Source organism: Macrobrachium rosenbergii, chromosome 29, assembly GCF_040412425.1.
Source record: "Macrobrachium rosenbergii isolate ZJJX-2024 chromosome 29, ASM4041242v1, whole genome shotgun sequence".
Lineage (NCBI taxonomy): Eukaryota > Metazoa > Arthropoda > Malacostraca > Decapoda > Palaemonidae > Macrobrachium > Macrobrachium rosenbergii.
Genome location: NC_089769.1, coordinates 26234074 through 26247824, shown reverse-complemented (window position 1 = coordinate 26247824; position 13751 = coordinate 26234074). Strand labels below are relative to the sequence as shown.

At 35.0% G+C, this 13751-nt stretch overlaps 1 long non-coding RNA gene across 1 annotated transcript in view; it reads right to left on the bottom strand.

Annotated features, from left to right (window-relative positions):
* Positions 1 to 10645: 10645 nt before the first annotated feature.
* The window catches only part of LOC136854682 (uncharacterized), a 30399-nt gene continuing 27293 nt past the window's right edge, over positions 10646 to 13751 (bottom strand). The window contains exon 8 of the long non-coding RNA XR_010857766.1: positions 10646 to 11179. This is a non-coding gene — a long non-coding RNA (uncharacterized lncRNA). The remainder of the gene's footprint in view (positions 11180 to 13751) is intronic.

Genomic DNA, 13751 nt, shown 5'->3' with positions numbered 1-13751 from the left:
AGTATTCTTCCCAAGGGTCGTGCAAAGGACATGGGAAGAATAGTATGTGATAGTGTCAGTAGTATTCTTCCAAGGGTCGTGCAAAGGACATGGGAAGAATAGTATGTGATAGTGTCAGTAGTATTCTCCCAAAGGTGCAAAGGACATGGGAAGAATAGTATGTGATAGTGTCTTATTCTTCAACGGTCGTGCAAAGGACATGGGAAGAATAGTATGTGATAGTGTCAGTAGTATTCTTCAAAAGGTCATGCAAAGGACATGGGAAGAATAGTATGTGATAGTGTCAGTAGTATTCTCCCAAGGGTCGTGCAAAGGACATGGGAAGAATAGTATGTGATAGTGTCAGTAGTATTCTCCCAAGGGTCGTGCAAAGGACATGGGAAGAATAGTATGTGATAGTGTCAGTAGTATTCTCCCAAGGGTCGTGCAAAGGACATGGGAAGAATAGTATGTGATAGTGTCAGTAGTATTCTCCCAAGGGTCGTGCAAAGGACATGGGAAGAATAGTATGTGATAGTGTCAGTAGTATTCTCCCAAGGGTCGTGCAAAGGACATGGGAAGAATAGTATGTGGATGAGATTTTCGAGAAGTGAGGCTGGAGAGAAGTGGAGGGTTGTGGAAAGTAAAGTATAGGACACAAGAGACAGGAATATCAAAGAAGCCCTTCGCATCATGCAGCGTTGGAGGCTATCAGGATACTATGCAATCGCAAACAGCCCGTATACGAGGGCTAAATGCACGGCAACGCAAAATGATATAATTAGTGTTAAAATAGATATGTTTTCTTTTTCCTTTAGGGAGCTGTGGTACTTTCCAAATGTAAAGGACCGACGGTTTGTATATCGTGTCGGAACAAGATATGTTTTCTTTTGAGTGAAACTTAAGGGACTTAAAGAAAACGAAGGCTCTGCTTTGAAAAACGCAGTATCCTGTAGTCAATTTTCTCCTCAAATTATATTATGCCTTTCGACAACACTTTTAACAGTTTTATCACAAGAATATATCAAAATACCGTAGAATTTATCTGTCGTAATATTCTTAAATACAGTTTTATATAGGCTGCGTGAATTTATATGAATTATCTTTAACTGGGAAATCATTGATTAAAGGAATGTTGACAACATTAAATAGAGGAAAATTGGATGAACGAACTGGAAATATTTTATTTATGAAAGAACAGGGAAAAATAAAAGCTCAGAAAGTGTTTGTATATAGATATACAAACACACACATATATATATATATATACATATATATATATATATATATATATATATATATATATATATATATATATATATATATATATATATATATATATATATATATATATATAATATCAACGTCCACTCCTTTCGTTAATGAGAATGGAATGCTTGTGACCTTTGGACACCTGCATAAATTAACCAGTTCCCCATCTTGACAAAACACCTCACCGAACCCACAGCGCATAAGGGTGACAATCCCACTGTCTTCCACGGGAGCGACGACCTTATTGAAAGATCTAACGAAGACGATTCTTAACTTTGACCGCAGAAGTGAATTGTCAAATTGCTTCGTATGTTTTCGCTTATTTTATCGGTTTTTGATGTAACGGTTTTCTTTATGCTTTAGATTATCGAATCGATATAAATTTGGAAGGGATTTTGGAGAATTTTAAACAATATATATTCTTCACAGAAAGGAGGTTGATTTTACTCTATTGTCGGCCAACTGAAACTCTGTAACTACAGATTTGCGTAGGTCGTCACTTGGATGACGGTGCGGGGGAGGGGGCGGTGGTGATAATAATAATAATAATAATAATAATAATAATAATAATCCTGTATTTTGATGATGTTGTAAATCCAATTACATTCACAAATTACGCTATCGACCAACTGAAACTCAGTAACAACAGAACTGCGTAGGTGGTAACTTGGATGATGATGACGATGGGGGAGCGAGCGGTGGTAATAATAATAATAATAATAATAATAATAATAATAATAATAATAATAATAATAATAATAATAATAATGTATTTTGATAATGTTGTAAGTCCAATTATTTTTTTAAAAAATCTCGCCGTTCACTTGTACGGAGATGGCCCCACAAAGTTGTCTAAAGTTTATCAATTTTGATCTGGTTCTGAACTTCAGATTTATATTTACCATTTCATCATCAAATTTATCATCATTACCCTCTTCGTCCTCACCAGGCAATGGCTCGAATCCTGCCAGGGACGAAGCGCTTATGTAGTTTAATTCTTGGGCTACAACAAATGATTGACCTCATGTCAATCATGCTCGGCATTCTTAAATATTGCAAAAAAAAAAAAAAAAAATATGTCCATTACTTCCTTTTCATAATAACAAAATGATTAACCCGCCATTCGCCGTTTATTGAAAGAAATACATTATATTCCTTTTTATTTTTCTGAAAAGAAAACTATTGTGCCGGTTTTGTCTGTCCAATCTCAGAGCAAGTATCGACTACGCAAAGTCTAATTAACTGTAAAATAACACTAACTGGTAAAATAAAAACATTTATCTAGCTCACATTTCAAAAATCCAGAACATCATTAACGGGTACACAAGTGAACAAGCTAGTTACATCGAAACTAACCATAATTTCATCGTCCGTAAGCTTACATTTTTGCAGTTTATTAACAAAATCCACAGAATTTATGATATGGGACTTGGAAATTGTGCCAACTAACGGCTGTAACAATGAGACAAGGAATTTAGACAAAGCATAATGTGACACTACCTACTGTACTGATTATAGGTCTCATAGGATAATTGGGTTTATGGGTCTTTACGTTACCGTACAAATAGGGTAGACTTGCATTGTATGAACGAAACCTGCCAATCATATCCTGATTTTTTCCAAAAATTACTTTCATTTGTCTGTGAAATTCACTATTAACTCTCTTTAATGGGTTAGATAACAAAGGTTCATATGTACTGGCATCACTTAACAAATCATTCATCTTATTTAAACATATTTCTTTATCAAGAATGACAATAACACTTGCTTTGTCGGCTTTGGTGATATGTAGATTATCATCATTTTTAAAGATTTCAGAGCTACATTGAATCTCTTAGGAAAATAATTAAAATTGGTTTGCTTGATGTAAGCCCCATAAACTATGCCTTTGTCTAAGCTCAAAATATTTTCGTTGGAATTATATTTTACTAATTTTTCGTTTTGTACAAAATTCTTGAAGATATTTACAATGTCAGGCTTCTTATTCCAGACAGACCCGTTCTTTCTACATATCATGAAAAACCAGTACAATTTATGTAATATATTGACTTAGGTATTCACTTAATTACCTGTTTTGCCTCATTAGACTGTTAATCTTTTCTGTTGGACGAACTATTTACTAGACATATTATATTCTATATTATCCTGTAACAGTTGTAAGCACCGTTAACCATTCTTACTTGTTTATGTTGTAAGTCTTGAAGTCAAATGTAAACATATGTCCGGTATATGTTTTTCTTAAACTGATTAGTCAATAAAGTTCCCCGGAAGAGGCCTGATGGAAGGCGAAACTGTTGGGACAAATTAAGAACTTTATCTCCTTCGTTTTCATTGTGGAGTACATCGATATATATATATATATATATATATATATATATATATATATTATATATTAGGATACATATACCATGAACCACAAGGCTATATATATATATTAGGGACCTGAACCACAAGGATGAGACCAAGGAGCCCAAAGGATGCCTTCCCTTGAAGGCACCCTTGACTGGGGAAGATCTTCCTCAGAGGCTGCTTCTCTGGAGGTAGGCAGGCTTCCTGTCAGGCTGGTGAGGAGACCAAAGACACCTTGGGGAAACCTTCCCTTAAGGGCACCCTTGTAAGGGGAAGTACTGTACCTCCTCTGCGGCTGCTACCCTGGAGGGAGGCAGGTCTCCTGCTAGGCTGCAGAACTGGATATATATATATTATATATATAATTTATTCTATATATATATATATATATATATATATATATATATATATATATATATATGAGGATATATTCCCCTATATAAGATGCCCTAATATACAAATCTATTCTGTATACTGTCCAGGGTTTAGCTCTCAGAAGTCCTTCCAGTACAAAGGTTGGCAAAGGTGCTCTCCATATAAGAGAGAGAGAGAGAGAGAGAGAGAGAGAGAGAGAGAGAGAGAGAGAGAGAGCTAGAGAGAGAGCACAGTGCTTGGAATTGGGTCAACAAATGTATTATACTCCATTTTCTTCATATTTACCACCAGACATTTCAACTGCTTAAGACTCCAGGACTGACAGTGGATCCCGAATGATTGACCATTATTTAACAAAAAAGAAAACACTTCCTGATTAAGAAGAATAACTTTAAGATCCTCTATCAAGTCTTTTATAACGTCACTTTAATTGCAATTATGACCTTATCATTTAAAAGAATTGCCTATACTCAATAACGACTGCCGATTACATATGTACCCAAGTTAGAAATGTATAATAAAGTACAAAGACATTTGTTCCTTTTAAACAGTCCCTGAACTTTTCATCAGTGATGGAATATATAGATCTTTCATTGGTCAATAAAGTGAATTAAAGAATTTGTTCAAAATAGAGCCAGTGAGGAAGAATGATAATAATCTTTAAGAACTTTGAAAATATATTTCATTAAATCTGGGACTGTTTGTCAACTCTGGTCTGCAGTTGACAACAAAATCATTATAAGGTCAACCCCTATCTTGGATGGGAACAGTAAAGTGTTGGTCAAAAACTGTAAACAAATTTTACTTTGTAATATTTTCAGATTTCTATTGATGGAAATACAAGCAAGTTGTTACGTTTTGTTTTTTATTGGTCTTTCTGTTGATTTACATTTCTTACAGAGTACAATAAAGAATATTTCATACATAATACATGATGATTACAGCTGATCTAAAATTTCATGATGAAAGCATTTGCAAAACTGCATGATGTCAGCATGTTACAATAAATAATGGCAGCACAGTACATACAGTTGACATATTGGTTATAAGCTGAAAAGAGTACATACAGAAAAGTCTTCTCAGGTTGCAACGTACAATGATGTAATGTATAGAGCTGTAATGATATTAAAACCACAGTTGAGGATTATAACATGGAGTAAATAATTTTGATTTTTCAGAGGGAAAAGACTGTATGTCTTGAAGCTGTGATTTATACTATAATCCCCAAACTTTTTTAGAATTAAAAAGTACATCCTTGTGAAAACACCAAAAAGTTAAAAGTACGGAAGCCAGTGTTGTGTCTTTCTAACATGGGCACTTATACTGCATCAAATATCTATGTTAATTCAAATATTATACCTACATCAATTCAAATACTAACGGCAATTGCTCTTTTTAAAGAAAAAATTCCAAAATTACTAAATGAAAAATTTTTACACAAACTTACGACTATCTGTCAAATATCTGTTGTCTCAAATATTAAAAGTATGTGTTTTTATCTATACAAAAACATTTGAAACTGAAAAATTTTACACAACAAAAAATGCAAAATCATTTGCAATTGAACTATTTGACATAACTTTGGGCCAATAAACAAAACTGGAAAATTACCTTGAGAAAACTTGTCATAATTAATCTTCTTAGAGAACACCAAGAACTTAGGTAAAAACATATCTAAATTAACACTAACTTAAAACAACCTTGAAATATTTTATTTGTATCCAAGTACAAATAAAATAGTTAAAGTTTTGGCCATTAGGTAACAAGTCTTTGTGATGAAATGTTAAAGGGAAAAATAAAAGCTTGATATTACCTTACACATTTGACATCTGAGCACAAAAGAATATAAGAAAAAAAGCTAAAACACAGTAATAACAAATTTCACAAAATGACAGTGCCAAAGTCAATATGCATCTATCTTACAAGCAAAACAACAGACTGACATTTAGACAAATGATTGCTACATAAGACATCACCCACAAAATGGATGTGGGTCTGTACGAAATTGAGTTAAAATAAGGTGATCTTTACAGAAAACAAAGTGATTTTTAGGAATGAAAAGACCTCCAAAGGAATTAGAAACTATGAGAATGTTTATCTTTTATATGAAAAAAATGTAACATCATTAACGCAAATGAGAAAAACAAGTAGAATAAAAATAGCAAAGGAAACTGAAATCAAGTCACCCAAAGGTACAAATCTTGGACCAAGTAGTGAAAGAGAGGTAACTGTATAACATGAATGACATACAATGAAATGAAAGTAAAAATGAAAAAATAGTGAGGAAAAACAAGGGCAGAAATTTTATAGAAACAGCACAAAAGTACGTGTATGTATTAGTGGTTTAAACAACAACAAATGTCAATGACATTAGGAGTACATTTTCTGGCACTTTTTAGCTGGATCCTCACTATACAGCAAACCTACTCACATTCTCACATTAAGCAACCAACTGCAGGGGGTTGCCTATTTCATAGAAAGATGTTACCTGCAAATGGATATTTCATACATCACAATACATGATGATTACCGCTGAATCCCACATTTCAAGATGAAAGCATATGCCAAAATAATTACAGCATAGAAAATACAGTCTACATAATGGTTACAGCCTAAAAATTGTACTTACAGAAAAGTCTTGTCTTCTCAGGTTACAAAGTACGCAGATGTAATGTACTAGGCTGTACTGATACTGACAACATCCAAAACCCATCTGAGGATTATAGTACAACTCACAGTTCCAAGACAACATCTATCCTCGGAGTGCAAAATTTATCTACACAGAGGAAAAGACCTGAATGTCTTGAAACTGTTAGTTAGTTATAAATGATTTGTTTAACCAGACCTCTGAACTCTTTTAGGGTTCTTCTCATGGGAAAAGAATGGGGAAAGAGTACATAAAAAAATTAAGTAGTTAACTAAATAAATAAATAATAAAAAAAAAGGGGGATTAGAAAAACAATCGAGAAAAAAAATAGAGAAAAAAAAGGGGGAAGATTACATTTTACTTATCAATTTAATTTTGTTTAAGAAGAGAATGATATTATTAATTGAAAAGTTATTACCTTCTGCTAGAATATCCTTTATTGATTTATTTTGTAAATAAGTCTTTCTTTCATGATGCCATCTGGGACAGTCAATCAAGATGTGTTTGATTGTTACTGATGTTACATCTTTCACAAGTTATTGGGTTTGTGTGCGGAGTTGACATCAGATGACCATGTGTGAGTCTGGAGTGTCCTATTCTGAGTCTTGTTAAAATAACCTCATTGATTCTTTGCTTTTTGGGTAGAAGAATGCCATTTTTTAACTGTTCTTAATTTGTTTTAGTTTGTTTTGTGGGGTATATTTGTCCAATCATTTTGCCAATCCCTATAAATTAAGGGTTTAACTGATGCTAGCCAGTCTGATATGGGTGCTTTCATAGTAGTTGGGGGATTGTATAAGCCAATTTTGCAGCTTTATCTGCATACCCTCAAAATACAGGGCTGGGATCCAACAAATTTGAATTTGAAGGCCGTTTGTAATTAACTGATGTATTTCCCGTTGTATATTTTGGACAAGGTGATTATTTGATTTAAATGATCCTATTGCTTCAATTGCACTTCTTGAGTCGTTACAATATGAGTGCTGAAGGAATTCCTTTTTTGTTATAATCTTGAGAGCCAATGTATGGCTGCTAATTCTGCTGTAAATACTGATGATATTAGAAAAGGCCTATTTGGATAGTTTTGTTACTTGAATAGGCTGATGAGCCCACTCCACCTTCATTTTTGGATCCATCTGTGTAGATTATGAAGGATTACCCTTCCGTCTTATGTGTTCCATGGCATGTTGATGGTACATTTCTGTGTTGGACATATATTTCTTTGAAAGATATGATAAATATGTGCATAGTTTTGCCCTTTTTAGTGTTATTTATATTATAATCCACAACCTGGTTTTACAGTTACAAAGTCCATTCCTGTGAAAACACCAAAAGTTAAAAGTACAGAAGCCAATGTCATGTGTTTCTAACCTGGGCACTTCTGCTTGTCAAAAATCTGTTACCTCAAATATTCCCAGCAAGTGTTCTTTCCCAAAGAAAAAAACTGCAAAATTACTTAAAATTGAAAAATTGTTCACAAAAATTACACCTATCTATCAAATACCTGTCATCTCAAATGTTAAAAGCATGTGCTTATATCTATACAAAAATTGAAAAATATTTGAAAATGAAAAATTTTACACAACCATAACACTGCAAAATTACTTGCAATTGAAAAATTTTACATAACCTTAATGCTGCATAGGAAACTACAAAATTGCCTTGAAAATAATTGTCATAATTATTCTTTCTAGACAACAACCAACTTATGAAAAATATATCTAAATTAAAACGATCTTAAAAAACCTTTGAAATATCTTCACAAAATATCTAAATGAAACAAATTGGCTCAAGTTTTGGCCATTTGGTACCAAGTCTTTGAGACTGAACGTCAAGGGGAAAAATAAGCCTGATATTACCTTACATATTTGACGTCTAAGCACAAAAAAATATACGAAAAAAGCTAAAACACAGTAACTACAGATTTGACAAAATAACGTACTGCCAAAGTCAAGATACATCTGTCTTACAAGCTGAGCAAGACTGATGTTTAATACAGTACTATGAGTCAAGCCTTGTAAACAGAACACCACAGGCAATTGACTGATACAAAGCACATTACCTGCAAAATGGGTGTGGGTCTGTATGAAAATGAGCTAAAATAAAAAGTAACCATTACAGAAAACAGTAACTTTAAGGAATGAACAGACTTCAAAAGGGACTGGAAAAACACCATCAAAGAAAATATGAGGATTATTATATTCAAAATATTCAGTATAACAAGAGTTAATATAAATGAGAAAAACAAAACAGAATGAGAAAAGTCCACCCAAAGGCACAAACCTTAAACCAAGTAGAGCCAGAGAAGTTAACTGTACAATAAGATCAAAATACAATGAAATAAAAGCATAAAATAAAAAAAAAGCACATCCAAATACTGAAATGAATAAAATACTGTGAAAAACAGGGACATAAATTTCATATTCCAGTACATATGGGTCAAGTGGGTAAGCTGCTACAGTAGTTCATTTGCATAACCACCAGAAAAGTCAGTGACATAAGAGTATATTTTCTAGCACCTTTAAGCACCCTCTTTCCATTAACTGGTTCCTCCCTGGCAAGTAAACCTCATCATATTATGCTTTTATTCACGTTCTCACATTTACTGCCATTTCTTACAAGACCATACATGATTAAGCAACCAACTGCAGTGGGTAGCCAGAGAGAGGGGATGCATTCCTAAAATGTCAAACTTACTTCATACAAAGATGTGACCTACAAATGCTATGCTATATAAAATAGCTTGAGGCATCAGTTCCTTTAGAGGGGACAGGACTATGAGAGGGGCAGGAAAGGAAGTGCCAACTACTTAGTTGGGGATGGAAGGTTTAGCACTAGGGAAAATAAAAGCTGAGATGAATCAAAGTATCCAACTAGTGGGACAACCAAAGCTTGTGATCATTAGTTTTCAAGTTCTTCTATAGCACTCCTAGAATTGGCAAGAGAAAGGATGTGGAGGAGGGGAATTTACAATAATATTGAAAGTATGGAGAACATTGGACAATCCTGTTGCAAAAATACATACCTTATAGGGTAATAAGAATGGAGTTTTCCAATCAACTGGCATGCATCCCAACACAAATAAATAATATATAACCACAAATGGCTCATTTAAGGAAATGATCAGGAACTCAACAGGTTTTACATTCACCAATCTTAATGATTACATCAACCCTTAAATTGAAAAGACAATTCAGATGGGATAGAGTTTGCTGTCATCCTTCCCATTTCTACATTACGGTCTAGGAAAAAAATTCAAGAGCTTATAAATACTGTATCTCCCTGCTGGTAAAGCCTCAGATTTCCAAAATTCCTAATCAAGACCTAATGTTTAATACCCATAAACCATGTCTAAGTTTGCTAAATAACAGTTACATACAAAACTCCTTTTTCGCTTGTTTAGAATTACAATATGATACAAGTATGCATTTATATGTCTTGTTATTCATTTTATCCTTAGGCATCTAAAAATCTCCCTTTTCACACCATACATAATCAGGGTGAAGACTTTCAACAATCAGAGGCAATGAACTAAAGTCACCCCACAAATTTCAAAATCAGATTTTCAGCCTTGAACAAGGCTCAACTCAAGGGCTTGTTCCTGAACGAGGTGAATATTGGAACAAGGCAAGATAGAGAAGTTAGAAAGCAACACAGGAAGAGATCCAAGTTCCCGCAGCTGAGGCCATGCAGTAATAAGTGGAAAATTTACGATACAAGTTGAAACACTACGTGCAACATTTAAACTTCAAACCATGCAAAATTTAGAGTTATTGGAAATTATGTATGACAAGGAACAGTACTTTGTATGCAAATAAGGGGTTCATCAGTTATCACATCTATAATGGGTCATCACAGAAAAAATAAACTAGGTATCTCATTTTTTCCCGACAAATGCTTAACCAAAACTGTACCTGAATTCCTACATCATCCTTTAACTAGCAGAATTATTAGCATTCAACAGATTATTATGGAACAAGCCAACTATTGAGTTGAAATTCATATTCCAAAGAATATCGTGTTCATTAGGAAGTAGTAAGAGGAAGTAAAGGGAAATAAAAAAGAAGAGATCCCACTTATGAAAAAAGAAAAAAAAAATTAATAAAATAATAAATAGATAAAAATGTGTTAAAATGCAAGAATAATATTATTAGGTAGTAATGCATTGCTTCTTCACTTGAACTTCTGAAACAGGAAAATTTAACGTGATACTGCTTCGTTGTCAGGATGTCCAGTGATAAACTTGTCAAATATGTTGTGGAAGATCTTGAGTTTCTATTATCCTGGCATCTTCTGGAAGCCTTTTGGTAGCAACTTCCAGCAAGGTGATAGAGGTTATAACTGCAGAGTTGGAGCCTACCATAAAATTCTCACGAGGCCGTCCCCTCTAACAGTCTTCTCATAGGGGTCCCAAACTACTGCGTAGCTATATCTAAAGGGAGCTTTTTCCTTCCAAAAGGGAGTTGTAGCATTGCCCATTCCTTGGTGGAATTTCCTGAAACTGGGATGACCGTGGCAGATGGTTTTAATTCTGCCATTGTCTCTTGTTTTGTAACTCTGAAAGAAAAAACTAAAGTTAGTATCCCAACTTCATAATGTTTTCTAGGGTTCTAAAGGCAGTATCTACTTCTACAACTATTTTAAATCTCCACTAGAATGATCTACTTCTACAACTATTTTAAATTTCCACTAGAATGAACTGCAAACCTGATCAAGTAGTTCCCTACTTTTAAGCATGTTCAGACAATAAAACATGAACTCTTAAGACTAACCTTTAAGTTAACTGAGCAAAATCAAAATGATATGCAGGCAATCCCCAGTTACTGGTGGCCTTGGTTACTGGTGATCTGGTTTTACGGCGCTTGTCTAGCGATGACAACTGGATTTTTGGTGCCAATATGCACTAATCTCCGCTTATTGGTGCTGATCCCCAGTTATTGGCAATGATAAGCGCTGTTAACACCGGTTTTCGGTTATCGTGATTTTTGGTTATCATTATACCGTCTAGAATGGAACCACCTCCAATAAATGGGGACTGCCTTTAATAATAATGATACATCACCAACCAATCATGAAATTCAAAAACCAAATTTGTGTATATCACAAATATGACATTTTCATAATAAAATAAAGTTTTAAGTATACTTACCCAGTAGTTACATTGCTATTGTTTCGAACTGAACAGCAGCTAGAATTCAAATTTTGCACCAGCAAAACAAAAAACAATATGGCGGCTAGGAGATACCCCTTTTGCCCACTGGTGGAGGAGTGAGGAACTACTTTAACACAAAACTTCAGTCATTTATGCCCTACATTCATGAGGGGAGGAGGGAGGGCTTTGATCATGTAACTACTGGCATAAGTATACTTAAAACTTTATTTTATTATGAAAATGTATATTTTGAAGTATGTAACTTACCCAGTAGTTACATTGCTGATTCCCACACTAAAGGAGGTGGGACCATGAATAGATAGAACTATATTAAATTTGTGTTAATCTTCTTTATTGGGTAAAAGAAGTGTTATAAGTTCCTTGCCTGTTAAGTGAGCAATCCATACTGATTCTGCCTCTTAAATATGGAGCTCTTCTTAACTGCAAGACGCGCGAGGGGAGCCATGGACGTCTCTAGCAAGTAAATTATCCTTGTGACCTAGAAGGGTTCAGGACACAAGGATGACCAAACAAATGCCCCTGCTCAGGGCGCAGTACCAACCAAAAAATATAAAACCAATCGATGGGTATCACCACTACCCATCACCAAGATTAAACCCCTGAAAAGAACTAGTCACTGAGAGGTACTCCCAAATGCACAGCAGCATGCACTCCTCTCCCAGCAGAATCTAAATCCTGCATCAAGAAGGGGACACTAAGGAAAGATGCACTTCCAATCACCGTGCCAGCCACTAAGAAAGGACCTTGGATACTGCAATATCGTATGTTGTCTCCATATCTCGTAGATAATGCGAGGCTTAACACTAACCTACCCTCCAAAGGTCGCAAGTACAATAGAAGAAAGAGACAAATTCATTTGAAGGCCAGAGAGGTCTCAACCGCTCATACTTTATGCGTTTTAACTTTCAAAACACTGCACTTGCACCATCCAAATTGTCATGAGCCTCCACTACTACATTCCAAATACAGAAAGCTCAACGCGTTTTTTTTTTTTTTTTTGAGGGGTCAGGAAGGATTCTTAACAGAGCACCAGAGATGGTCCAAGTTACCTCTAATAGACTTGGTCTTGAATATAGAACTTGAGAGCTCTAACGGGCATAAAGTCTCCCTTTTGATTTGATTAAGAAATTTAGGTCTTGAAGACCAAGTGCCGAACCCCATCGGGATTATTCAGCGCCGAGTTTCTCCTCTTCTCTGTCAACTAGATCTGTCAGATTACAAATCTCGAACTACTGTAATCAAGGCCTGGATGGGGTTTCATTCTTGGCCATAAAACTCATATTAAAGGAACAGATAGTGTTTCCATTTGCAAAACCTACTTTTTTAATTAAGGCACGCACTTCACTTATCCTTTTCGCTGTAGCTAAGGCTATTAAAATTAGCATCTTTCTCGTCACCTCCCTCAAAGACACTGTACTGAGAGGATCGAATCTATCATTCCTAAGCCACTTCAGAACCACGTCCAAGTTCCAGCCTATTAATCTTGGTCCTTCTGTCCTCTCCTTATCGAAGGACTTAATTAAGTCTGACAAATCTTTGTCACCAGACTAATCTATAGCATGGTATCGAAACACCGAGCCCAACAGCCTTGTACCCCTTAATGGTAGAAATTAAGTATATCTTAGTTTAACCAGACCACTGAGCTGGTTAACAGTTCTCCTTGGGCTGGTCCGAAGGATTAGACCTATTTTACGTGGCTAAGAACCAACTGGTTACCTAACAACAGGACCTACAGCTTATTGTGGAATCCGAACCATATTATGACAAGAAATGGATTTCTATCACCAGAAATAAATTCCTCTAATTCTTCGATGGCCGCTCGGAGAGTCGACCTTAATGGTAGCGGTACAGTAGACCCTCATTGAGCCAGCCATCGGATAAGACACTCACCAAGGAGGGTCAATAGATTAAAATACGTAATGTTACGACCAAGATTTAAGATACTGTTCCTCTGCT